This window comes from Equus quagga, chromosome 2, assembly GCF_021613505.1.
Source record: "Equus quagga isolate Etosha38 chromosome 2, UCLA_HA_Equagga_1.0, whole genome shotgun sequence".
NCBI lineage: Eukaryota > Metazoa > Chordata > Mammalia > Perissodactyla > Equidae > Equus > Equus quagga.
In genome coordinates, this window is record NC_060268.1 from 22,265,226 (window position 1) to 22,293,051 (window position 27,826).

At 41.1% G+C, this 27,826-nt stretch overlaps 1 protein-coding gene across 2 annotated transcripts in view; it reads left to right on the forward strand.

Moving 5' to 3' along the window:
- STXBP6 (syntaxin binding protein 6) overlaps positions 1 to 27,826 on the forward strand; it is a 230,603-nt gene that overhangs the window by 16,169 nt on the left and 186,608 nt on the right. The window contains exon 1 of one of the 2 annotated variants that reach the window (XM_046655502.1): positions 19,050 to 19,113. The exons of the other annotated variant lie outside the window; for it this stretch is intronic. The gene's annotated coding sequence lies outside the window, so the exon portion shown is untranslated. Of the gene's footprint in view, positions 1 to 19,049; positions 19,114 to 27,826 lie in introns of those variants that run through there. 2 annotated transcript variants of the gene reach the window in all.

Genomic DNA, 27,826 nt, shown 5'->3' on the forward strand with positions numbered 1-27,826 from the left:
GCACCTGCCTCCGGGCACCTTTTCCATTTTGCATTGTACTGATCTTATCTCTGTCTTTTCATTCATTCATCAAAAGTGCCTACTGTGTGTAAGCGATTTTCATGGTGAGCAAAAGCAGACAAGGTTTTTGCTTCTATAGAATATTTTAAAAAGAAGCTGTGTACAAAAGTAATTGCATCGAATGTTAAATGACAGCCGTTCTGAGTGCCTATGGAAGAGGTAGTGTCCCAGGGGATTTGGCCTCAGGGAAATCGGGTGGCTTTCCTAAGAAAGTGGTGATGAGCTGAGATCTGAAGGGTGAATAGGGGTTAAAGAGGCAGGAGATGGCATTACAGAGGTGACAGAATGTGCAAAGTCCCTGTGGTGGATGGGGCTATGGTATGAGTGAGGGACAGAAGAAGGCCCCTGTCACTGGGAAGGGAGAATAAGGGGTATGAGACAGGGTCTTTTCCCAGGAGTCACAGGGCTTCTAAGCACGGGTTCAGAGTGATCCGATTGACAAGATCTTACACTGGTTGCAGTGAAGAGAATGGAGGAGTGGATGGTAGGGGTCCAAGGGGAGATAAGGATGGACAAGTTGAGAAGTTTTTGCAGTAGTTTAGGAAGAAATGATGAGCACCTGACCAGGGAGATAAAAATGGAGAGAACTGGGTAGATGTTTAGAAAAATAGAAAGAGGTGATAGGACTGGATACAGTGATGGGTTGCAAGTACAGGGTGAGAAAGATGGAGGAATCAGAGACTCCTCCTTGGTTTCTAGATTGCACAACTGGATAATGGTAGTGCCATTCCATGGACGTTGTCATGTTTTCCCACGTAGACTCTAGACTGCTTAATAGCAGGATATTTTTCTAACTTAATTTTGAATCCTCATGATGTTACCTATATAGCAGGTACTCAGCTTTTGCTTACTGTATTACTTGAGTAGGAGGGGTTTTATTAGAATGATGGCATTTATGCTTGGTGGGAGGCAGCAGTTAGTATACCAATTAGTGTGGTTGGGGCAAGAGAAGAGCTCCATAGTTGGGGTACAACCCCAAAGGTGTTTAGCCATATAGAGATCTCCCTTCAGTTATCAGGAAACATTTTCAATAATTTTGAGCCTCTCAGGGCTTAGAAGTCTGTATTTTTCCATTTACGTTAGACTCAACCCTTCTGATCTTCACTTTCTCCAATGTAAGATGATCTTAGTAACACCAACCTTCTGGGGCGGCTGTGAAGGTTATCTTTGATAACTTTGTGAAATGTGGAACGTTTTACGTTATTTGAAGGAAACTGTCTTTGCTTGCTTTCCCCCGTGTTCCTTCCCATCAGTAGTAGGTGCTATTGCTCAGAGGGTACCGGCCATCGTGATGACAGTTGAGTCCTGGTGGATGAGGTATCTCTCTTGAGTGGCTGCTCATGCCCAGGTAAATGCCTGTGTTTCTTTTTTCACCCAATCCTTCTGTAAAATGATGAGTCAGTGGGTGAGTTTTTGGTTGATGTGACTTTGTTGACTGGTCTGAAGAGTGAAGGAGAGGGAGTGAAAGATAGGGTAGACCTAGTTTCTTTTCTGTTGAGGTTGTTTTAGATTTTGGATTCTTAAATTGCACAAGACAAGTCACAACCCCAGGATAGAGAGTGTGGTGACGACAAATAGTTCTTAACCTCAATCCTCAGTGTAGATAGATACGTGTATGTAAGATGATGGTACTCACTGCCAACCTTTTTGAAGGCTGGACAGAGGATAATTCTGGTGTGGCGGTTGTCCTTGGGCACGATGCTCCCACGAGCTTTCTCTTCACAGAATAGAATGCCTTCACTATGTTGGCAATCTTGTTCAAAGTGATTTATTTGCCTGTTAGTTGGTTTATTTTCCTCCATCGTCTTATAGGTTTTATATTTCAAGCCCCTTTATTTTTTCCATCCCTGTCATTTCTCTGTCACTTCAGATATTCTGGAACACTGATGTATTTCTTTCTGTCCTTAGCACTGTTTTTATTGTCTTTTGCGCTCTCTGCTTTCTCTTGGAACTCTGATACCATCATCCATTTCATCTAGTTGGAAGCAGAGCATTCCTTAGGCTCCAAGAGTGACCTTGTGGCATTTCTCCTCTCCTGTGCTTGTCTGTTGTCCTAAGCATGATAGTGATAAGCACGTTACTCTCTTAAAATAACTAGAGATGGGAAATAGTAGCACATGCCAAATTGTCCTTGTTTGTCCTGTACAGTAGGACATACAGAAATGAGCCAACAGTTGCTTGGGAAATCCATACAGACATATTTCAAAAATATTGTCATTTTTATTTCATAAGCTGACGTTTGCGTAAAAATGCAAGTTTACTCTTATGCTAAGATGATTGAGGCACTTCCATTGTCCTCCATCTTTATTTTCTTTGATTATTTTTAAAGCTTTTATCGCTTAGTTGAAACAGAGAATTCTTCTCTTTCTAGAAAGAATTCTGTATATATCACAAAATCCATTTTTTTTTAAATCAGGAAAAGGCCTTTGACATCTACTGAACCCTTTTTTCTTCTTTTCTTTTTGTGTGCTCCCATTGTACAGAGGAGGAAACTGAGGCAGTACCGTTCTACCATGAATCAGTAGTAAACCCAGGACTCCTAATTCCAATCTTCTAGAACATTAAAATATTTCTGAAATTCTTTGTTTTAAAGTTTCAATTTAAGGTCATTCTCTCTTAAAAGTTGTTTCCTTGCTTTGTGGTAAACAAAGCTTTAAATTGGTTTAGTACAAGGGGAGAACCAAGCAATGACTTTGTTCTAAAATTAATGTAAAAATTTATAGCACTATAAATAATAATTATGGAATTTGGCAATATTATTTGTATATATGAATAAATAATTTTGAAGTGTGCCAATATTTCATGTCTGGTCTGGCCGAATTTCCCCTTGGAGGAGATTGCATTTGTGTTGAAACATCCTGTCCTTTCTCTGTTATCTTGGTCTTTATGAGGGGTGCATCCTTGGACTGATGATTTTCCACTCTAAGTTTGTGTAGGAAGTCAAGATGTGTCTAATTAATTATCATATAGAGTGTCAGGAAATTCTAACAGTTAATTTAAATCCACTTTAATTAAAAATAAAGAGCATGTTATATAGCAACAGAATTTTGTTCTTTTTTTAAAGGGGCGATGGGAGTCCGTGAATCAGAAAAGACAGGCTATAGCAATTTCAGAAAGCTTGGGGATTACTGCTTTGAAGGCCCAGGAGGAATGGATAAGAACCCAGCAACTCTGCCAGTCTTTATTGTGCCCTCGTGTTCCGGTGGATATTGAAACGATCTGTAACTGGTGATCTATGATCGAGCTATTTGCCTTTAACATCTATTTAAAATCAGTTCTGTTCCCCTGCCCAGGTCAGCAAGCTTTCTTTTATCCTGTGCTGCTCCCAGAGCCACCCCTCAGGATGAAGAATCCTCGATGGAACCGTGTCTTGTCTTCAATTCAAGGTTTTAGAGTCCTGATTAACTGGCAGATATTAGCCTCAAAAAAGGGCAAGAGAATAGTTCTTAGATTCTACAGGGCCAATGGTAAGAATGAGGGTGCTGGGGGAGAGTTGGAATGCGTGTCGGGAAGAGGTGGCCAGACTCTCCTGGTGTGTCGGTGAGCTCCTTGGCTTCTTTGCCCATTGCGCTGCCCCGGCCCTTCCTTTTCCCTTCCTGTGGGACAGAGTGCTGTCTTGGGTGGTGTGGTCAGACTGGCCCAGAAGACTGGACTTTGGACACTGAAGCTGGATTACCTTTGCTTCTCTATTGGCTGGCTCCGTCCCTCCTTCCCAGCTTCATCTCTCCATTGTCATTTGACACTGTTCTGAATGACCTGGTAACATCATTCATTTTCATCCTTTTGTCCTTGAACTGCCCTTCTCCTCCTTGTCAGTCTTGTACCTTTGCCATCATTCTTCAGACACCACCTCTTTGAAGCCTTCCGTGACCATTGAACTTCCACCCTGAGGCAGAGTTGATCTGTGCTACTCCTGTGCCGTATATGACTTATCATGCTCAAGTATGATTATTTGATTGCATGTCTGGATTGAACATTTCAGGGATGAGACTGTGACTTGTACATTTTGTACCTTTAACACAGTGCCTCATATACAATAGGTGCCCAAAAGGGGATGGATAGGTGGATGGGTGGGACAACTTCAAGGAGAACTTCTGAAAAGGGGGGAGGGAGACAGAGAGAACACATTTTTAGCTGGGATACATGGGAGAGGATCTAGATGTGCATAGAGAGTTGTTTCTGCTACATGCTTACTGAAAAAGGTGTACATATAGTAGGGGATAGAAGAGTGTGCTATGGTGAATAAGCTGTGCCATATTTTTCAGAGTAGAAACCAAGTAATTGGCAAGAGATGACATCACAGTCATTTGGCTTTCCGTCTTAAGAGCTCTGAGGTCTTTAGTGAAAGATGCAGTTTCTTATGTGTGGAATGGGATGATACCCTATAAAGTAGGTTCTATTATTAACGTGAGGGTCTATTGAAACTCAACGTGCTGAGGGCCCAGGAGGGTAAATTGTAGCTGTTGCTGTTATTAGTGGCTTCTGGGGTGTGATAGAACCACGATGTTCCTGTTATAAGTGTTCTGAGGCAGCAATCTCCCACTCTCTGAAATACGAACTTTCAGATTCATAGCTAACCACACAATGGGTGTCCAGGTGTTAGGATTCACTGGAAATGGGATTATGCATGACCTCCCCTTCCTACTCATGTAGTACTTCTTTTTAGAAAGGAAAGCACTTGCCAGTTTCTTACGGGAAGTTTTACTGCTGCCAGCATTTGGTTCTAAAACAAGTTTCTTACATGAGGCATCACGTGGGAGTCTTTCTGGTTGTTTAAGAGAATTTATGTGTATATCTCTCTGTATTTATTTGCAAAAAATGTTCTTCTGCTCCTCCCTGCAGCCCGGGAGGGCAGGCGGCATGCGTTGCTCTTTCTATTTTGATATGGAAGCAAGGTGAACTGGCCCGGGACAGCTTGATTTTGGTTTCCGGATGCCGTTGCCTGTATGTGTACATGTCTACAGCTGGAGAGCCATTTAGAAATCAGTGACAGGACTTCCTAATGGTATTTATTGACACAGTCATTCAGGCGTTAATTTTCTGCTCTGTGTATCCCTGCTTTTCTCACCTGGCCCTTCAGTGCTAGATCCAGTGATTATTTTTTTTGTTATTCTAATAGGCTGCTACAATTGCCAGTGATGATGACCATTTGTATGAGCCTCTGAACCCCTCCTCTTAGAGTGTTTTATAGCCTGTCTGCTGCTGTTTGGGTCTGTGGTCACTTTTTTTGGTTGCCTAGATATAGGTCAATCCTGCCATAGTGAATTTCTCAGCAAACAAAAAAATGGATGTGAAAAAGCTGTGTACACAAATCAGGTGGTATGGATCCACCGTCCTTTCTCTCTAATTCCAAAACCCGAAAGACTCTGAAAGGTCTTGTAACCCATTTGGTGGTGAGATATGACCTGAGCGAATGAGAGTCTGTTTATATTCTTCGTTTATCTCATTTAGTGTGGTTCTTTGTAAGCTTTACTCAAGAAGTATTACTGTGTTTGAGTGTGGGGTGCTGACCTACACTCCACTGGGAGCAGAAGGTACATATTGCCTTTCTGAAAATGTCAAAATTTTCGAATTCCAAACACATCTGGCCTTAGGGGATTTGGATAAGAGATGTGGACGTGTGGTATTTTTATTCGGGCCTCTAAGTCTTTTTTCAGTTGACAACCTTCCCTTGAGAGTCTCTCCTTGGCACTATTTTTTGTGGTATGCAAATGAGGATCTCCCCTGCCTGTCACTCAGGAACATATGCTGAGCTGCATGTGGGCTGGGCTTTGTTATTAGGTATGAGGAAGAAGGCAGCATTGGCCCTCCTTGCCCTGGAGAAGCTCGAAGCCCCATGATGATGTGGAAGGTGCTATATTAGCAGTCTGTGGAGTCGTGAGGATGGTAGGATCATCAGAGTCAGAAACGTTAAAAAATTGCAAAGGCAAAGAGATTCGGAAGACATCGGTCAGGGAGCAGTTGTATATTTGCTGTGGTCTTTGAAAAGTAAAGCCAGAGATGCAGCTGCGGAGGAGCCAGTTTTTGAAGAGTCTTATTTATTGAGCTGAACAGTTGAGAATTGATCCTTTGGACATAAGGAGTCTTTAAACTTGGGAATGAGTGCTCGAGGTTGCATTTTAAAAAAAGGAGCCCTCCAGGATTTCATCTTAAGGGATCCCAAAAAGAAATCATTGTGATATTGTGGGCAACAGGATATTTTACTAGTATGCCTAATGATACTTTACATTGTATAGTGCTTTAGGGTTTGACAAAGATTTTCTCCTGCCTTAATTTCTTTTGCAGTAGCACCGAGGGATGGGTAGGTAATGCAAGGAAACAGGTGCAGAGAAGCGACTTGCCCAAGGTCATATCTAGCAGCTGGCTGCATCCACTCTCCTAATGCTGCATCCGTTGCTGCTTGGATGTGATATTAAGACATTTTAGTGTATTGCTAGGTCGCTATGTGTACTTCAGGGTAATCTGCTACCTGCATATCTTTTATATTTGTCCCCACTGATTAGACAGCTCCTTGAGAACTGTGGTATTAAATTTGATATGCCTTTGGCACAAAGATAGACTCACAGTAGGCGCCACTAAGAATCTGCTAGACTTTTTCTCCTCCAGAGCCAGCACAGGCCTAGGAAGAAGGAACATTTACGAAAACAGAGGGACCGCCCTTTTTCTTATTGTGTATCTCATCATGTGTCCTTATTATGCAGTTTATATGTTTAAGACCCTGCTCTAGGTGCTATGGGGAATACAAAAGGTAACACAATTAGATGTAAAAAAAGCACTTTGCCGTGAAGGAAGCCTATTCCATCTTATTCATATCCCACACACCAAATTTCTTGGCTTTTGCAACAAGTTTTCTTTTTAATGAATATTGGGTGTTGAAGTCAAAAGGCTCCTTGCACAGGCTGATTAGAACTACTGAGTTTACCCGTTTGCTTTGCATTAGTGTATGCAGGAATTAGGTATTACAGGGCACCTTTCCAAATGGGGATTTTTGAAACAAAGAGACAAAATCATTAAGTGGGCATACTTTATTTTAAAAGAATGAAAGTTTCAGCTTGACTAGATACCCAGTAATATCGCTTCACAAGTGAAAATCGATTTGTGAATTATGCCAACATTAATAGCCAACTGTAAGGTTTTGTGCCAACCCTACTGAGTTAGCCGTGACATTAAGGATGAAAACTTTATGTTACACACCTGGCATGCATTGCTAGTTATGTTCACAATATTTCCTAGGCTTTCTAGGAGTTAGAGAAAAGTCGACTTCTCAATTATTCTGTCTCAGAATCCATGTCAATTTAACAGCATTTATTGATTGATTTGACTTAGTTCTGATTTTCGTTCCCCAACTTTGTATCAGAAAAGTGTTTGGGGCCCCGGAAGAAACTCTGGAGATCATTCAGACCCAGGGGCTAAGCTGGGGGAAAAACAGATTAGGAAACTGATCCCTATGGGTTCAAGTCCATTCTTCAACTTATTATGTACAACTTTGGGCAAGTCTCTGATTCCTTATCTGAAAAGTGAGGCTTATCATAATATTTTTCAAAGATTCTAAGACATACATTTTAATAAAAAATATATATATGATATATATATTATATCTGAATATATATTCAGATATAAATATGTCTGAAAACAAGATGTGATTTGCGTTTCATTATATGTTACGGTTTAATTTGTGGTGTTTTCTTCTAATATAGTGGTGCATAAAATGATGGTGCATCTTACAATCAGTGCTTTGTTAGATTTGATGAAATAGGGTAATATTTGCCTTATCAACGTCCTGGGTTATTGTCAGGATCAAATCAGACAATGTTTTTTAGGAAACCACAGCTGTGCTAACAAGCAAGCAAAAGCACCTTTGGAGGCCCCTTGACAGTCTTTCTCCCTTTGGTGTTTATGATGACACTTCATTTCTGTGTGTCAAAAAAAATTGGAAAGACGTGGAAAATGGAAATTGCAAATTTCGATGAATTAGGATATCGGATATTTTTGTTAAATCTTTGAAGTAACTAAAAGATTTTAATAGTCTTACAGTTGACTTCTTGAAAGATTTTTTTTCCTCTCAGACCATACCTCGGTCGTGTTGGTCTTGTCTCCCCTCACTTCCCACCCCTCCCCCATAACTCGGAGGAAGGCCAGTCTTGGATGGGAGAGGGTGTGGGGTAGGGAGATCATTAATTTCATTTTGGACAAACTGAATTTGAGATGAGTTTGAGGCATCCAAGTGAAGATATTGAGTAGGCAGTGGAATTTGTGAGTCAGAGAGAAAAATGTGGCGTTCTTGGTATAGAGATGGCAAACGGAGGCTCAGTCTTGCATGAGTCACCTACAGAATAAGGAGGGAAAGGATGATTGGAACTGGAGGTTGACAAGCCACCTTCAGCCAACAAACCTGTTTTATTTGGCCTCTGTAGTGTTTTTAAAATATTTTGAACAAGCTGCTGTAGCATGTTTATGGTTTTTGGCTGCCCAGCATATATTTTTTCTTTTGACAGCAGCACCCTAATTTCCTTGTAAGAAATTTCCTAGCCTTCAACCTCAGACCTTGTGCTTTAGATTAAGTTCCAGCCCTGACTCCAGATGCAGTGTGTGACCCAAGGCTGGCCAGTCATCCCCTGAGTGGCCTGGCCACAATGATTGGTTCAAGAATGGCTGTGTAATCCAAGTTGGCCCAATCAGAGGGAGTTATGAGACTATGGCGGGGTGGGGTGGGGGATGGGGGAGAGGCTCCAGGAAGAGAATCTTTCTTGTTTCCTGCTTAAACCTGGCAGAATGTGGTCTGGAGGTCTAGCAACTGTCTTACTGCCATAGGGTAGAGCTTATCTGAAAATAGGGACAATAAGAAGTGGAGTCTAGATAGAGAAACTGGTCCTGAGCACATTGATAAAACCCAGTGTCAGCTGTACCTCCCAGCTTTTTAGTTAAAAGAATCAATAAATTCTCCTTTGGGTGTAACCAGGCATTCACACCAGAAAGAAATCTTAATTGATGCCGTTGCCAAGATTTAAAAATTGTGAGTTTTCATGTATAACTCAAGACTTCTGGCTTGAGCTCAAGTAATTGTTCTAATCGGAGCATCTGCTCTACATTTTATTATAGTCTGTACCTCTCCCTATTGTCATCTTACCCTGATACCTAGGGTCTGTTGCCAGTTTTCCTGCTCATTCTGCTGCGTTTTAAATTGTAGAGTTGAGAGCAAGTGAGAGTCAATTTTGCTTCACTTCATTGTATTATTTGCTTGCCCCTGTGGGTAGTTGGTCTTTTAACTGCTGAAAAAGAGTGAAAAGAAAAGGGAGCCTAGGTTCAAGCTTCAAGGAGCTTGAACCCTACAGAACAGGTAAAGAAGGACAAGCTCATGAAGAGAGGGGAGCCACAGCAGTAGGAAGGCAAGCATCGGTCATGGAGGCCAAGGTAAGGAGCGCTCCAGAGAGAGATTGATCAACATTTCAAACACTGTCAAGATGTCAAATGAGATAAAGAAAGAAAAAATTCTCATTTGAATTTGGCAACAAGGAGGTCGCTATTGACCTGGGCTGGAGCTGTTTCAGGGAGTGACGGAGCCAAGCCAGATTGGAATGGGTTTAAAAATGAATGGGAGATGAGAAAATGGAGATGCCCAATGAGGACAGTTTTTATTTTTCCTGTGAAGGAGGCAAAGTAATAAGGCAGTAGCTAGAATATGAGGTTGACGTGGAGCGCTTTAAAGGTAGGACTTGAGGGTGTTAGAGGGGAGAAGTTGATTGAATAACGAGGAGAGAAAAGGGATAATTGATTATGTGAGTCTGAGGAGGTAGGACAGAGCAGGATCTAAAGCCCAAGTGGAGTGGTTGACCTTGGATGAGAGGAAGGGACAGGATGCAACAGGAGGAAAGAAGCTGAGGGCTGAGCGTTGGTAGAGATATAAGTTAGTCGGGTAACAGGAAGTTGCTGTATGATGGCTTCCGTTTCTCTGTTAGGAGGCAAGATCATCTGAGAATGGGGGTGGTGGTGGGGGTGTGGATGTCAGAAGGGGTAGACAGTGAGATAATAGTTGAGGAGAGTGAGAGAATGAGTGAGTGAGAACTGTGGTGGGATCATCCAGCTTTGTAGAGGATTCGTTTGCAGTTGGTGCTCGTGAATGTAAAGTGACACTATCAGCCTGCATGTGACTTTCTCCAGTGCCCAGGTGCTCAGTTGTAGGCACAGACAGCGCTATGGTAGGTGATATCGAAGGCTGGGGTTTGGCAGTGGGGAAGAACAAAAGGGTGAGGAAAGTAAGTTCAGAGCATGTGGCAAGGGTGTTACGGGAAATGTGTTATAGAAATGATGGCCTGTGGAAAGGAAGCTGAGTAAGAAGGGATGTGAAATGAAACTTCTGATGAGGCCTGAATGGTTGATAACAGTGAAGGGGATTTTAATAAGGAAGCTGAAGCTGAGGATATTGTAGTCAAAAGGTGGGATGTTAGGGCAGTGGATGGCTCAGGTGGAACGAGGGAAGGGTCACTGGAGGTAAGGCAGTCGAGAAGAGACACCAGAGCGTCCATGGCTTTGGCCTTTCAGGTCACCTGTGCCGATTAAGGGTTAAGGAAGATTTGGCCAGTGTTCAAATGAGGTCATTGGAGATTGGGTTGACTGCTTATTAAGAACAGGTTATCCATTTCCTCTAAACCTTTGGTTTCAGTGGAAATTCAGCTGGGAGAGTATATTTAAATAGTTTGGGGCCTGCATTTCTGTGGGGTTTTTTTCCTGAGGAAGATTAGCCCTGAGCTAACATCCATGCCAGCCTTTCTCTATTTTTTGTATGTGGGATGCCTCCACTGCATGGCTGATGAGTGGACTATGTCCGCACCTGGGATCTAAATGTGTGATCCTGGGCCGCCGAAGTGAAGCACATGGAACTTTAACCACTGGGCCACGGGGCCAGCCCCCCACCTCTCTGTTTTTGCAGTAAGTCCTGAGGGTGTGATTTTATCAGGAAAAATGTATCTTTAATCACTTTGCTTTACTACAGAATACATAAATCATTTAAACCTCTTGAGTTCACAGGATCTTCAGTTGCTGCAATGACTTGGTGCTTTTGCCTTACATGTTCATGTTGCTTCAGAAGGTGACTGATGCACAATCAAAACCTTCAAGAAGAGGCCAGGTTTAACTGACTCCCTTGTGGCTCTCCCTGTGATGAGCTTTGCAGGGAGGGTAAGTCGGAGGCATCTGTTGTCGTTTGTAACGTGCGTTATGCTTTGGCAGTAACTAATGCTGAGCAGGCCCGCCAGTCTGTAGTTTATACGTTGTAAACTGAGAGCTCGAAAAATACTTCCCTGAATGGTAAGGCATTGGAGCCAGCGTTCCCTGAAGTTGAGAAGAAAAAAGGGTTTGAAAGGCTCACCAAGGAAAAGAAAAAGCACTTGGGTTTTATAATAAGATGCTAAATCTGATAATCTCAAACCATCCGAAGGTTGTGATAAAAAGGTTGTGATAAAAATCAGGATACAGAAGTCTATAATCTAAAAAAAAAAAGAGAATTTAAGCATGCAAACTTTCAGATACAGCATCTGTTCGTTACTGATCCTGAAAAGATTAGCTAAACGACAGTGACAAAGCAGAGGGCAAGGGTCCATGTTTTCAGGCTGAGGATGATGAGGAAAGATAGCCGGAGAAGTTCCTTAACTCTCAAAAGATCTGTCTCGGGATGCAATGTCTTACAGCTCTGCTGCCAGCCAGCCACTCAGTCCGCTCTCGGTGGGTGTCTCCTCCTTCTGCAAGGAGCCTATTTATTCATCCCTTCTTTTGCCTTTGCTTTGCCCCATCTCCATGCCTCTCTTGCCCTTTCTCCATATCTCATCCATTTTTCCCTGTGCAGTGAGGCCAAAACCAAGTCCAACATGATGCTAGATCTTTCTGTCTTTCCTATCTCTGGCTCCTTTGAGTTTGTTGTTTGCGTAATTTGGTAAGTTAACTCTTTGATAAATTTATAGATTGTTAAGGTTGTGAGAAATTTTGAATTTTTTTTTTCCCCCTCAAACTATTCCCAAGGCAAGAATCACTTTACTAACTCAAGGCTTACAGCCTGCGAGTTCCTTTAGAGTCTGGGGTATTCAAGAGTCTGGAGACTTGGCTTCTCCTGTCTGGCTCTTAGGGCTTTCAGAGATTGCTGTATTTTTCTCCAATAAAGAGAACAGAGAGATGCTGATGAGCATTGCATGTCCTTGACATCTGCTGTTTTATCCTATTTTGCCCGAGCAATAGTTTGGACCCTGCCTTGATCATTTTTTCTTGCTCTCAAAATAACTAAACCACCTGCTTTGTTCTTGGCCGTTTTTTTTGGAAAGCCTTTGTTCATTTTAGGCGTGAGTCTTCTTGTGACTTATCAATTTCTCCTGTGTTTTTGTGTACATCTTTACTAGGTATTATAAAGCTTATAAAATGGGAGATGAGGTGGAAGTCCACCAAGCATTGCCTCCTGGGCTCAACAGAGCAGAAGGGAGCTGAGTTAAATGCAGCCGAGAAGTCCTAGCCTCCTTAAGATCCTTTAGAAAAATCTCAGTTGAGTGTGTAAACTGCCAAGAACAGTGCCTGGCATGTAGTAGGCCATTAATGGAAGCTATCCTATTGGGCTTATGTGGCTGCTGAGAAAGATCCCACTTTGAAGAAGTTTGTAAACTAAGAGCTTATCTCCAAATGAATTGAACCTCAAGATTTTCATATCCTGGGACTTCTGTACACTTAGACCAGCCAAGGAATACATGGGGACCTTCTGGTCACAGAGCATTACAACTGGCAAGAAACAGATCTCAGCATCCAAAATGTTACCTAGAAGGAAGCTGAGGCCTAGGGAAGTTGGTGAGCATCCCCAGGCCGTACTGTTTATGTTGACAGATTGGGACCAGGGTGCAAGTCTAATTGACTAGGCCATTGATTATGCCATTACTAGAGTATTTGTATTCATGGCTAATAAATGTTTTACTGCTTACTCAGCACTATACGCAAACGTTTAGACAGCACTAACCTCAAATTTCTTTTATTTCCTTCATCTCCCAAACTTGTTTCTTCTATGCAAGAAAATGCTTTACTTTTCCCTTTTGTACCAATTCCCATGTTTTTAGAGCCTGAAGCATATGTGAATCCCATTCCATCTTTCCTTTCCCACTCTTTGTAGCCTAGGATATATTGATCATCTTTTCTTTCTTTCTTTTTTTTTTTTTTTCATTTTCTGCCTTCCTAGGTTGATTTTATGATTTCAGCAGTCCTTTTCATGTCCTGTTAGTAAGTTCAAAATCCAGGAGTCCCCTGGCAGTACAAACACATCGAGCATTTTCTTTTGAGTAAAAGTTACGAGTGACATGCAAGTATTCTTAAGACTTGTGTTCCTTTCTTTAGAAGGATGTGAATTTCTCCCGATCATTCTTATGGGCATGGATTGTCTGAATGTCTTTTTTTCCCAAAAGAACTATGAGACATTTAGCGTAATTGGAAACTAGATCCCCAATTCGAAGGATTTTGGAGGGATCCGGAAGTCACTTTCTCTGACTCTGAGGATTGCCTAGGACCTCAGGAACAGTGAGATTCTTTCTAGGTTCAGGAAGTTAGGAATCTTCTACCATTTATGATTGGCACAAAGTAAAGGGAATCCAATTATATCTTTGTTTTTTTCTAGAGAAAAAGTTAATTTCTGCTCTAGGGAAAATAGAAAAGTCAAGGTTTAAAATAGATGACAGTATTCACTGATGAGGCTAGAGAATTAGAAGTTTGTAAAATCTTTGTTTGCTGGGTGAAAAAAGGGGAAAAACAGGGAGAGAGTGGAAGAAAGTATATTAGGTTGTAATAACAAGAGTAGGTAGCATTTGGAGAGTATCGATGTGTTGGGCACTGTGTAAAGCAGTTTCCATTTCTCATCTCAGTTATTCTAGCGCTCCTATGAAACTCTCACTCTTATCTTTATTTCATAGGTGAGGAACTCATGATGCACAGAGAGTTTAAATGGCTTGCCCGAGGTCACACAGGTAATAAATGGCAGATCAGCGATTTTAACCTGGCAATGTGGTCCAGAGCTCCCGCTCTCAGCTACAAGGATACACTGCCCCATATTGAGTCATTTTGAGACATTCCCTCCTTTGAGTACAGCCTCCCACAATATATTTGAAGCACAGGAGAAGTGGCAGTTTCAGCTTTTTTTCTTGTTGTTGTTTGTTTATTTAAGAGCAGGGTTAAAAAAAGGCAGTATGCGGTCTAAATCAAGTTGAATTAGACCTGTGTGGAAAACATAACAATCATCCATGCCAAATTTCCAATGTTTTTCTTTTTGCTTATTCAATTATTAATAGTCCCTGGTACACATATTCTTTTATTTATTTTCTAAGTGAAGTAAGAAGCTAACATATGATTCTAAGGTGTTGCCTAGTTCTTTAAGAATCTTGATCTGAAAGGAACATTTTCTCTAAAAGTGAAAAATCCATTTTTGTTTGTGGGACGCATCTTATTTTGGAGATTGTGGTGTTACCAGGTGCGGAATCTTGGTGTTAAAGTAAACTTTGCCTTCCCTTCCTTGAGCTGATAGACCAGGATGGGGGTGGTGGTGACGGTGGTGGATGGAGTGTCCGGGTCTATATATCCAGATCTGTGCAGCAGCCGCACAGAAGCCCCTTCCTTAGGTACCAGATGTCCCAATTTGCCCCTAGCTTCCTGAAATTGAGGTTTTAGAAGAAACTTGAGATCTCCTCGAGCTAGGTTATTCAAATGTGATTTTTTTAAAATACAATTCTCCTTTATTTTGTAGAGGAAACGATGATGATGGATATCTCCCCCTTTCCAAATATTAAAAGAATGTTCTTATATTGCTTTTATAATTCAATTGGAAAATCCATCAATGATAGTTTTCAATATTTTCTTCATTACCATAACATTCTTTCTTATCCAAGCCATAGGAAGGGTCATAGAAATATAATAAAATATTATTATTTATTAGATAGGGCTAGAGCTTTGCTATTATAAATGATGTAAAAATAAAGTTTATTAAGTTTTCTCCCACATCTAAAATAGTATAGTAATTACAGAAAATTTGGAAAAGTCAGAGAAATAGAAGCAAGGAAAAGCAAACTCCAGTAGTCCCTATACTCAGGCGAAAGTTACTGTTTCCGTGCATTTTCTTTATCTGTGAAGAGTTTTTGTTTATAGTTCTTGGTTATGATCGTTCTGTGCATTTGATTTTGTTTCCTGCTCTGTTGGAAAGATGTTCCAGGTTCAGAGACAGCTGGCTCAGGACTTCTTTGCTGACCCTAAGCTGTCGCAGGTCAGCTTGGCAGACCTCTGGCTGGCGCCCTGGTTCAGGGGGTGCTCCCTGGGCACATACCGAGTGCTCCACATTACTTAGTGTTGGGCAGCAGAGCGCTCAGGTCCTGCCTTTGGATCTCACGGAATCGCTGGAGAAGACAAGCAGGCGTTCTCATGGCTACTTTTGTTATATTTTTTTGATATGGAAAATTTCAAGCATACACAGAAGTAGAGAAAATACGATAATGGGCCCTATCTGCCTTTCTCCCAGCTTCAACAATGATCGGTTTATGGCCAGTCTTGCTTCATTCTAGACCCCAACCTCCTCTCCCATAACCTGGATTATTTCAAAGCAAATCCTTGACATCCTGTTTTTTTTCTTTTTTAATATGATTGTCCCAATGGCTTTTTTTTTTTTTGAGGAAGATTGGCCCTGAGCGAACATCTGTTACCATCTTCCTCTTTTTTTTTCCCCTCCCCAAAAGGGAGCTGTATATCCTAGTTGTAAGTCATTCTAGTTCTTCCATGTGAGATGCCACCACAGCATGGCTTGATGAACGGTGTGTAGGTCTGCGCCCAGGATCCGAACTGGTGAACCCCCGGCCACCAAAGCAGAGCTCCTGAACTTAACCACTTGGCCACAGGGCCAGCCCCCTATCATTTCATTAGTAAGTATTTCCTGACACGTCTCTGAAAGATAAAGATTCCTTTTTCATGTAGTGTAATATCATTATCATACTTTAAGACCTTCTCTAATATAATTGAATATGGGATATCTAGTCAATGTTCAAATTTATCTATTTTCCTTATTTTCCTTTTTTGTTTGTTTGTATCATGATTCAGATAAAGTCCACATATTGCAATTGGTTGACACACCTCTTTTGATCCCTTTTAATCTATAGGTTCACTCTTCACTGTCTTTTCCTTGCAATTTATTTTTTGCTAAACCAGACCATTTATTCTGCAAAGTTTCCCACAGGCTGGATTTTGCTGATTACATCCCACAGAGTTAAATGTTAAATATTCCTCTGTTTAACATATTACTCTAGCCACTGTGTGTCTTGTGAATTGGTAGTTACATCTAGAGGCCGAATCAAATTCTCTTTCCATACTTTGTCAAGAATACTGTATGATGTGCTGTGTACTCCCACCAGGAGGCACTTAAATTAACATCGGTTCCCTGTGTGTGTGTGTGTGTGAGAGAGAGAGAGAGAGAGAGAGGGAGAGAGAGATGTTGACAGTTGGTGATTGTTGCTGCTTAAATCCAGCAATTCATTAGAGGTTTCACAATCTTGTTTCAGTCATTTCTTTGTTTATCTAGAATATTTTTATAAAGAGAAACTCCTGCTCATCAGCTATTTGGTTATCCTGAGGTACAGTTTATATAGAGAAGGCAGGAAAAATACCTGATTCTTTCCCTTTATTTATCAATTTTCAAAATAATTAGTGGGCTCCATTAACCAGCTAATTAATAATATTCTCCAAAGATAACCATTGAAACAGAGACAGACAGAGATGGGAGGGGACGGAGGGAGAGGTGTGTGCTTCATTAGGAATTAATGAATTTAAAAATATTGGTGTTTCAATCCATTGCATTCGTTCCCGCTGGCCAAAGATGAGACAGTAGTAAAATTGTCCCATCTTTGGCCAGTGGGAGCCCCTTCGTACTGGCTCCTAATCCTTCTGATGTGGTTCTAGTGGTCTTTGACAGCTTTCCCATTTTCTGTATGTTAGGATATTCTAGTCTGGAAGTGTGGTCTGAGGATGCCTGGGGGTCCCTGAAATCCTATTATAGGGGGTCTATGAAGTCAAAACAACTTTCATAACAGTACTAAGACATCATTTACCTCTTTTATTTTCTCCAGAGACCACATGTTGGCTATTAGAATGTGTACATGTATATTCGTGTGGTTTCTAAGGTAAGCTCTTTGGAGTCTTCAATAATTTCTAAGAAGGTAAAGGGATCCTGAGACCGAAAAGCTTGAGAGCTGCTGTTCCAGGCTCATCTTTTACAGTTCTGGCCACATACGTGGAATCACTGGTGACCTTATAAGTTAGCTCCCTTAGTTTTCAATTCTCCTTTTTTGTGTGAGTCATCTGCTCTGAGTCCCACAGCTTATCAGTAGCAAAACCAGAATTTGAACCTAGATATTTATGCAGTAGTTTTTTTCCCCCATAAAACAATCACTCCTGTCCAAACATTTATGATTAATTGAAGCTTAGAAGCTGTAAACAATGCCCGCTACGTGAGACATGTACATTTTAGGGGCCACCAAGTAAAATTAGCAGTTCTTTTTTTCAAATGGAATGGCCATCAAAAAGGGAGAAACAGATGTAGAGGCAGGATGAGTGGTTGCTATAGCTTCATGGTATAATGAAAAACAATGCTCTGAATATGTTGTTTTTCTGGTCACGGAAGGGAAATTCAAGGTGCAGTGGTAGTTCATTAGAGTGTTAACTTTCGCAGATTTCCACCATCGGGAGAAAAGCTTCCTTGGCCCATGGATTTCAGTAATGGCTCATGCATTGTTCACTTCTTTCTGAACCCAGGATCCAACTGATTGCTTGACCACGTAGCTTAGGAACTTTTCTTCATCTTGTACTTAGTTGAACCAAATCCTGCAAGAAAGCATCCTGAATTTTCAAAGCTGAATAATGATGCCGTAAGCCTGGGACTTTCATTTTTCTATCACTGAATAGTACACAAACATCTAAAAGATGGCTACTTAAAACTGGATTTTGCTGTTCTGGGTTCTGGGCTGGGGGGTGTCTTTATTTTGTCTCATTCTGTTGAGCTAAACTCGGTCACTCATTATTTCTTCTCCTTTCCTAATAACTGTAGTTTCTCCTGGGTAACAAATAAAATTAACTCATATTTCTCAGGCACATGGAAGAGCTTCTATCATATAAGAAGGAAATGTGCTTCCAAAACAGCTAGCAGTGGCTTTCTGAAGTCATGTACGTACAGGAGAGAAGCAGCCTTACGTAATGTCCTTGAGTATTTACCAACATAAGAGGCACCTGACAGTGTCAGGTGCCATCTGGAGAAGTGTCATCACGTAGGAAGCTTGGATCAGAGCCCACATCACTGTTGAGATGCTTCCTCATTACGTTGTGGTTCAGATGAGGAGTGAGGCAAAGAGTATGTCAAGGGTTTCAGGGCCCTTAGTATAATATAGATTTCTTTGTTGGAAGGTAGATGTTAAATGCTAAATAAGTTTTTGTGTTTATGAGCAAATTCATTTTTTGCTAGAGCCTTGTTGGTTATTTTTCTCAACATTGAATTTGTCGTAGTGAAATGATTTAAATGTCTGCTTTAGGTGACCTGTTGCATTCAGATTTATGTATTTGGAAAGTCAGATGCTTGGGTTTTTCTAGCAAATCATCTCATTGACTTTGCTGAAGATGGTTTTAGAATACGTGACAGTCAGCTTATGAAGTGGAACGTAGTCTTTCATGGGGATGGGTGCTACCATTGGTCATATCCAAATTTTACCTTCTTTCATATTTGTCCCCTGGACCATATTGCACAGATTTTTAAGTTTCATGTTAAATTCACTGAACAGACCCATCTGCACGTGGAGAGCATGTGGTATATGACAATGCGAGCCTTGAACTTATGGCTGGAGAATGCCAGGAATTTGAGGTTCTGGTGTCACTGAGGAAAATGGCCCCGCCTTTCTGTGCTTTGGTTTCCTGTTTAGAAAGTTCTGCTCCTTCATAAGGACCTTGAAGTACGAGGAGGAAAGGTGCTTGGTGTGTGGAGTTTTCCATCAGATGCAGTCCTAACTAAAGGCTGGGTTGAAGGTAGGTGAATGCTTTGTAAGAGCATATTTTGCATATAGATGAAATATTTATTAGTTTATGCCACACTTATTTATTCACTTAAGTATGAAGTAGCCCCAGGCAGCTTGAATTCAGATTTAAAATTTCAGGTTTTATTTACTTAATTCTCTTTTTCTCTCACGAGGAAAAAATATAGGCTGGGGAAGTGGAAATTGGGATTGATTTCAATTGCCTGAACAGGTTTACTGGAGAAAATGTTTTATTGAAATGAAAATGACGGCCAGACTATTTTTTTCCTTGCTCTGTGTTTAATTGCAGGCGACTTTAGAGTAGTCCATAAATCTCTTTTTCAAGTCTAAGTGAGGCTTTCTATTGCGAAGTGGGCTATAACTTAATGAGTCTTTCTGATGACTGCCTTGGCTAAAAATCTCTATGGAGAGAACTCAGAATTCTAGGAATCCATTTGGAGGTGGAATCAATTATAAGGATAATTCCCAAGGGGAAATCAGGGTATTTTAGAATCTCCCAGTGCACTTTTGAAACTGAAGACTTCTGTGCCATTCTCCCAAATCTCAGTGGGCCCCTGATGGGAGTGGTTGTGTTTTTTTTTTAATCTTTCAGGTGTTTTAGAGTTAAAACACAGCTGAAGTTAAGGCTGAGGTGGAGATTCGGGTTAGCTTATGAGAATAGCGTTTCTCTCTGGAGAGTGCCACTCTTGCTGGAAAAGATAAATAGTAGCATTGAGTAATCTGTAATTCATTCAGTGGCAGTCACTATTGCTGAAGATTTAGGACCATCTCGTGTACAGATTTGTGGTACTTTGGTTTGGTTCTAAGTGCCAGTATTTTATGTGATGGCATTTTTCATAAAGAACGTGGATGCTTTGAAGCCCAGGAACAGAAACCCATAGGACTGGAAAACCACTGCTTAGCTGAGGGTCAGCGCCAAGCTGGAGTGAGTTCTCAAAGAGTCTGTGACATTGTGGCTGTGTTCCTCAGTTGGTGGGGTTGGGCTTGTTGGATTTCTTTTTCATTAAGGGAGAAAAACATTTTTATGCATTTGATTGTGCTACATGGTACTGTGGAACCTGACGTTTTAGGCTTAGGTCTGGGAAAGAAATGTGTTTTAATTATTTATTGTATAGTTTTGTATAAATTTTCTATCTCTTACTTTGAGAAGCAAGTAGGAAAATGAAAAAGCAAAGAACCCAAGTGATCTGTAAAAGAGGTTAAGAGGAAAACGTCTCTAGGAAATTAAATAAGTTATGAAGATGCATGTTTAAGTTTTAGAACATCAAATATTAAAACCCAGTGATCAAGAATTCTCTACTTATGGAACTATTTGAAGTTTCATCTTTTTCCTTGCTGCCTTCACTTGATGTCTTATAAAGTTTTATAGTCGTGTATGTCTTATAAAGTTTTATAGTCGTGTGAAGTTGTTCTGAAGTCAAAACAAAACAAATTAACTAGAAATGACTTAGCTATCAGCCAGTCTGCCCTGTGTATTTTGCTAAAGAATCTAGTAACTCTTGATGAAAGTTCTGTCTTCGTCTCTGTGTTCCCCATGTTTAGCACCGGGTTTAACACATTATACATACTGCTTGGTGGGCAGGCTGACTGGGGTAGTATTTACTGAAAAAAAAAAAAAAAAAAACCTCGAAATTAACCTTTTGGCCACAGTATATTGTAAGGAAATCTTGGTGGAAAGTTTGAGAAGTATGGTGGAGAGTGTTAGAACAATCCTTCTCTTTGGGATTTAAAAACTTTGCCATTCTTCCATGAATTGTTAGATCCTAATGTCTACTATTCTAAAATGTTCTGTGTAAAATGTTCTGTATGTATAAGAACTTCTCAAGCTGGTCTGTTTCACCTTGACTTTGGGAGTATTAGTTAATTACTGTTTGAGAGACAACAGAAGAATGAATGAGTGGGGATCATTGTTGCCAATAGATGCTGTTCTCCGTATGCCAAAAGTTAAATAAAACATGGATTTTTTAAAGTTCCATCAAACAATAGCTTGGCAATTTAATAACACTCAATGATTTCTTAGCAACCTAAAGTAGTTTATCCTATTAGGTACATGACCACACTTGGAAAGCTGAGAATTTTAACTTGAACCATTTTCTTTTCTTGGAGTGAGTTATGGCTACTTCCCATGGATGTGAGGTGTAAGGTCTTGTCATTTTGTTCATGTGGGGCTCAGACAAATTTGTTTCTGAATTTCCTGTCCTATCCTCCTGTCTGGCGTCAAGCCTCGGGTGCTGGTGCTGGCTCCATGGGCAGGACTCTGGAGTGGAAAGAGCCAGGTTTACAGTGAGCCAGGCTGGCACATATGGTTCTTGTTTGGGGAAAGGCTGCCAAGAGTGTGTCCAATTCTGGAGAATCTGTCCATTCTTGGTTTATTTGGGAACTTTAAGATGGCATGACAATGACTTGGGTTTCAAGAAACCCTGCTTTATGATATAAAAAGTGGTTTATCTGTGAGATCTCTTTTTGAGATGTTCTATGTCAAAAGAATGTGAATAGGCTGGAGCATTGCAGGAATAATTACTTTTGTTCCTAAAATATTCAGATTTAAAGGAAAGAACCCAAATATCTTCTGTATTTCATCCATTTCTTCCACAGATGTTTATGGAGCACTTCTAATGTGCTAGGCACTGTTTTGGTTACTGGAGAACAAGGATATAATTCCTTGCCCTCACAGAATTTTTAGAGGGGGCGAGAGGCTTATAAATAAGTTAAATATGTCAGATGGTGATGTGAGCTGTGGAGAAAATTAAAATAGGAAAGGAAAAGAAGAGAACAGTGTTGAGGGATAAAGGGACCATCTTAGGACCTGGGGTCTTGCACCACTTATGGTGACTGAGTGGTCCATAGGCATGAAATAGCACAGTCCTTTACTGACTGTGCTGTCATAGTCACCACCAGCATCACCACTGTCACAGTTGGAAAACATTTACCCCACACCTGTTAGCGAGGTTGTGTATAGAATGAGTCATACAGCTGAGTGTCTGTCCTCAAGTCTGACAGCTCTCATGTGGACACATGCAGAGGACTTCCTGATGACAAAATCAAATGACTGTATTCATTCAGCAGATGTTTATTGAATGATGATGTATACAAGACATTGTGGAGGATATCAAGATAAATCACATATATACCTTGCCAAAAGAGCCTCTAGTCTAGTCTAGTAGATAGTGTATTACTATATAGAGTAATAGTAGCGGATATTTATGTATAGTAGATCATTTGCATGCCAGTGATTTAACATGCGGGATAGACCATGAGAGGTCCATGACATAGCTGATTTCTCATTTTGCTGAGGAGTGGTTTTCAGTCGGATGCTTTGGGAGGCATGTGTGGGGTAACCAACTTAGGAGTGCGTTAGCCGATTGCCCGGTGTCCACATTCCTGCTGTAGTGTGTTTCTATCCATTGCTTAATGTGTAAAATGCCTTTGAAGTGAAATATGCTTTCTTTGTGAAAGATTGCTCTGAGAAGAAAGCCAACTTCTAGTGCCAGTGATGAAAGTGCCGAGTCTAAGATGTGATGGTTTTTTCTCCAGAAAGTGGAATCATTGAGGGTCTCAGGAAAATACTTCGCATTTTACTCCCTTTGTGAGGGAAATCAGGTAGTGTAGTGGCTAAGATTCTGTGCTCTCACCGCTGTGACCCAGGTTCGTTTCCCAGTCAGGGAATCACACCACCCGTCTGTCAGTTGTCATACTGTGGGGGCTGCATGTTGCTGTGATGCTGAAAGCTATGCCACTAGTATTTCAAAAACCAGCAGGCGGACAGGTTTCAGTAGAGCTTCCAGACTAAGACTAGGAAGAAGGACCTGGCCACCCACTTACAAAACAATTGGCCATGAAAACCCTGTGAATAGCTGCAGAACATTGTCTGATACAGTGCCGGGAGGTGAGAGGATGGTGCAAAAAGACCAGGCAGGGTTCCGCTCTGCTCTACACAGGGTTGCTAGGAGTCGGAATTGAGTTGATGGCACTAACAAAAAAATGAGGGAAATCATATGCTGCACTATAATTTGCCATCTTGGAAATGAACTCCTCATAGACGTATATTTGGATGAATCCTGATAAAGTCCCTAAGGGAAGTGTGGACATGGGAGAATTTATCTGCCTTGTCTGAAGGTGACTTTCTTGGACGAAGCTAAGCAAAGCTTCCTCATGAGCTGCTTCATCTGGGCCCTAAAATCGGGTTATTCCCTTTCTATCAGAAATAAACAGTCAGCCATCTTTGTGTGAGGGTCCTTGGCATTTATTGTATAAATGGGATCAAAAATTTACTATGTAGAAATACAGTTGTACACACACACACACACACACACACACACACACAGAAACACAGCAAGAGAAAGCTTGGAAGAGGAAGGAAAAGCCGTAAAATACAGTGGCAGAGGCTGTTGGCAACCCAGCCAAATCCCTGAGCCCTCAGCAAGAATGTTTTTCCAGCCTCCCTTGCACTTAGGTGCGGCCGTGTGACTGAGTTCTAGCCAATAGAATGACCATGGCGAAGAAACACAGCCCATCAGCCTGAATCCCTGTTTCAGTGTGAGGAAGAGGAATACCTTATTCACCCATTCCCTATCATGGGAGTCAGACACAAAGTTCTAAGGTGTTTGAGCCATTATGTATTTTTTGGGTCTATTTCAGCAGTAATTAGTCTCCCCTAACTGATACCGATACTATATGTGGTAAATGAGAGGCAAAGACTACAGTTTCAGAGCCCTAGTCTTACTTCTTTGGGGATGCTGGTCCCCGTTGTTTCCACCTGAATAGCAGAATCAGCGCTCGTGGGTGAGGGTAGCTATTGAGCCTGCTGACTCAGGCCGTGTGTGTGTTTATTACTACACTCACCATGCATTGCTTACGGGTATCTGTACTCTTTCTTGTACCCTCGATGGTTGAGGGCAGAGTCCAGAGAGTGCCAGCCGACCCCTGATTTTTCTTCTTCCTTTTCTCTTCTCCTCAAATATTTTAGTGCTGACCCTGTGCTAGGTGCTACCAGGGACACCTAGAAATGAAAGAAACATGGACTGTAACCGCGAAGAGCTAAAAACTCTGGTTGACCACACCACCTCAAATGAGTCCCTCAGCTGGAGGCAACAAAAAAGTCAAGTCAAACTGCTTAAATAATAGCGATTTTTTTTTTCCTTTTTCTCCCCAAAGCTCCCTGGTACATAGTTGTATATTCTTCATTGTGGGTCCTTCTAGTTGTGGCATGTGGGACGCCGCCTCAATGTGGTTTGATGAAGAGTGCTGTGTCTGTGCCCAGGATTCGAACCAACGAAACACTGGGCCACCTGCAGCAGAGCGCGCAAACTTAACCACTCAGCCACGGGGCCAGCCCCCAATAGGGAGGTTTTTTTTCTTGAAGATTAGCCTTGAGCTAACATCTGCTGGCAATCCTCCTTTTTTTTTTTACTGAGGAAGACAGGCCCTGAGCTAACATCCCTGCCCATCTTCCTCCACTTTATATGTGGGGCGCCTACCACAGCAAGATTTGCCAAGCGGTGCCATGTCTGCACCCAGGATCTGAACCGGCGAACCCCCTGCCACCAAAGCGGAACGTGCGCACTTAACTGCTGCGCCACTGGGCTGGTCCCAACAATAGCGATTTTATCAAGAGCTGAGAAGTACATAGACTTTAGATGCTGTTTCTTTATAATTTTTAATCTAGTCAGGTTTACCTCTGAAATTTATTTTAGGTAGTCCAGCACACACTTCTGCTTAGGATTGCTTTCCCCTCGCCTCGTGTCTATAATTCTAATATGGACCATTTAGCAGGTGTTGCAAAGTGTCCAGAGCAAGTTGACTGGGTGTCCTTTTCTCCTTAAATTCCGTTGAGCAGGGCCCACAGTGGAAGAGTCAAAGTTGTTACTTTATGGAGTATTGTGAATGGGGGATAGTGAGATGAGGGCATTAGCATGTGTAACCTGAGAAAATCCTGTTCAACTATGTTTTAGTTGTTAGTTTCAGCAGTATCGATTCCTCCTTCATTTGGCCCATCAGTGTATTTCAAATTGGAATTTGAAGATTAGCTACTTTCTTCTTCTTTAGCTCATTATCAATCTTCCTTTTCAATTTGCTCTATTTTTCCCATTTGTCCTGTTATTATCAGCTTGTCAGTCTTCCTTTTGAGATGGGATACTCCTTAGAGGTAGGCACCACACCTCAGCTATCTCTGTATTCTTTTCCCTAGTCCCTTACCTCAGAGCATAGCACAATGCTCTCTATGTGATGTATGGCTCAATAAATATTTGGTGAATTAGTTGATTAAATTCTTACCCTAGAAGAGCTTCTTGAGCTAGTTCCATACTTGGTGAATAGTTCTTTACATGGCGAACATCACTTCCTGCTGCCATTGTGTTGCTGTCAATTCTCGTGATGTTTCATCTTCTTGTTTAACTTTGTGATGCTGGCCTGGCCTTAGCCAGTAGCAAGAGTCGCACAGCATAATGTTTAAGAAAGGGAAGTTGTAACTTGCTAAATGGTTGCTGTATGAGTGTCGTAGCGTGTGTCTTGACTGGTCCAAAAGGTACTTGAAGGGTCATGTCTGGCGGATGATACTGAAACACATTCCTATGATTTCTTGGCAAAAGATTCATCTCATGTTATATTCATTATATTGCTCAGTTTAATAGAGAAACAACAGATTAATCTTTTCCTGCTTGGTAGCTAGCTTTATTCCTTAGGTCTTGCTTAACTCACTGAAGGTTCTGGAGAATTCTCTGCAAAAACACACATGCACATCCATAGTTAGGCTTGTTTCCTCTAATAAAATTACAAGGAACTAAAATCCTTCCCTCAGGGATTTATTATATTCCTCCTTAAGGGCACATTTTAATAGTGGTAATGGGACAGAATGGTGACTTAACAGGATTTAGGACACCGAAGGCTAGGAAAGAAGGTATTTTACAGGAAGAGCACTCCACCCTTCTTTGTAATTAGGGGTTTCATTAGCATATCTATTCCTTTGAGCAACAGTGGGATTGCTTCGATATTTTCCTTCACTTTTAGACTTAACAAGCTGGTCTTCCCTTCCCCTCCAGCTGAGAGGGGACTTTGAAAGAAGCCGGCCAGAGCTTTTCTCTGATCTTGCTCTTTTCATTCTTGTCAGTTTATGATCCTTTTGCCAAAAGTCAGTGAAGCAGAAGATCATCTTCACGTCTTTGATAGTTTGACCTTTACATTTAGGAATCTGTGATATGAACATTTCAGTGCTGGCTGACTTGTTGCTTAACTTCGCCTGGCTTTGTGAAGACAAGGAAACTATTGTTTCTTGAACAAGACTTAGAAGACCATAAGAACTCAACTGTGTAGGATTCCATGTTAAAAATTAACTTTAAAAAGTTGTAAGAATTTATGATGGAAATAATGGAGTTGCTTATCTTCTTTCAAAGTAGTCTGTGATGATTAATAGTAAAGGAGCTAAATTATTCCTATATCTAAATTCACTGGACTAAACGACATTATAGCAGCCTGAAAATATTGGCCTACTACTTACAGGAAATAGTTTTAGAGAATGGCCTCACCAAGTATCAGTATCTTGAGTTACAAGAAAAACAACTTGTTTGTAATGTGGATAGATTAGTGTTCTTTCTTACCTTGGCTGGTGGTGTGAGCCCACTTTGGCTTAAATGATGATGCAGATGGTAGGCTGAGAGAGCAGCTCAGTGACTCTATATGTACATTTTAGACCAAAGACCTAGCAGAAGATGCACATTTGAACAGGGAGTAATGATGAATAAGTTCAAGAATATGCTTTATTGTGGAAGATAATGCTACCCTCTGCCTTCATTATAGTCACTATCATGGAAAAATAACAAAAATCATCACACTAAAGACCTACTTAACTCACTTCCTATCAACTGATGCAACATGCCCCACATTCAGCAAAAAATTACAAGGCATGCCAAAAGACAAGAAAGAACAAGTCTGGAGAGACAAAGTAATAAGCAAAAACCAGACTCTGGTATGACACAGATGTCCTTATCAGACAAGGAATTCAAAAGAAATATGATATGTTAAGTGCTCTCATGGAAAAAGCAGACAACATTCAAGAACAGATGGGTAATGTAGCAGAGAGATTAAAACTCTAGGAATCATGGGGCCAGCCCAGTGGTGCAGCAGTTAAGTTTGCACATTCCGCTTCAGCAACCTGGGGTTCACCAGTTCGGATCCTGGGTGTGGACATGGCACCGCTTGACAAGCCATGCTGTGGCAGGCATCCCACATATAAAGTGGAGGAAGACGGTCATGGATGTTAGCTCAGGGCCAGTCTTCCTCAGCAAAAAAAGAGGAGGATTGGCAGCAGATGTTAGCTGAGGGCTAATCTTCCTCAAGAGAAAACAAAAAAACCCCACAAACTCTAAGAATCAAAAGAAAATGCTAGAAATCAAAAATATAGTAACAGAAATGAAGAATTCCTCTGATGGACTCATAAATAGACTTGACACTGTCAAAGAAAGAATCAGTAAACTTAAAGATAGACCAATAGAAACTTTTCAGACTGAAATGCAAAGAGAAAAATTAATTAAAAAAAAAAACCAACAAAACAGAACATCCAAAGTCTGTGGGACAATATAAAAAGTAGCCTATATGCAATTGGAATGCTAGAAGGAGAAGAGAGAAAGGAGCAGAACTCTATGAAGTGATAATGGCTGAAAACCTCCCCAAACTAATGACAGACACCAAACCACAGATCCAGGAAGCTCAGC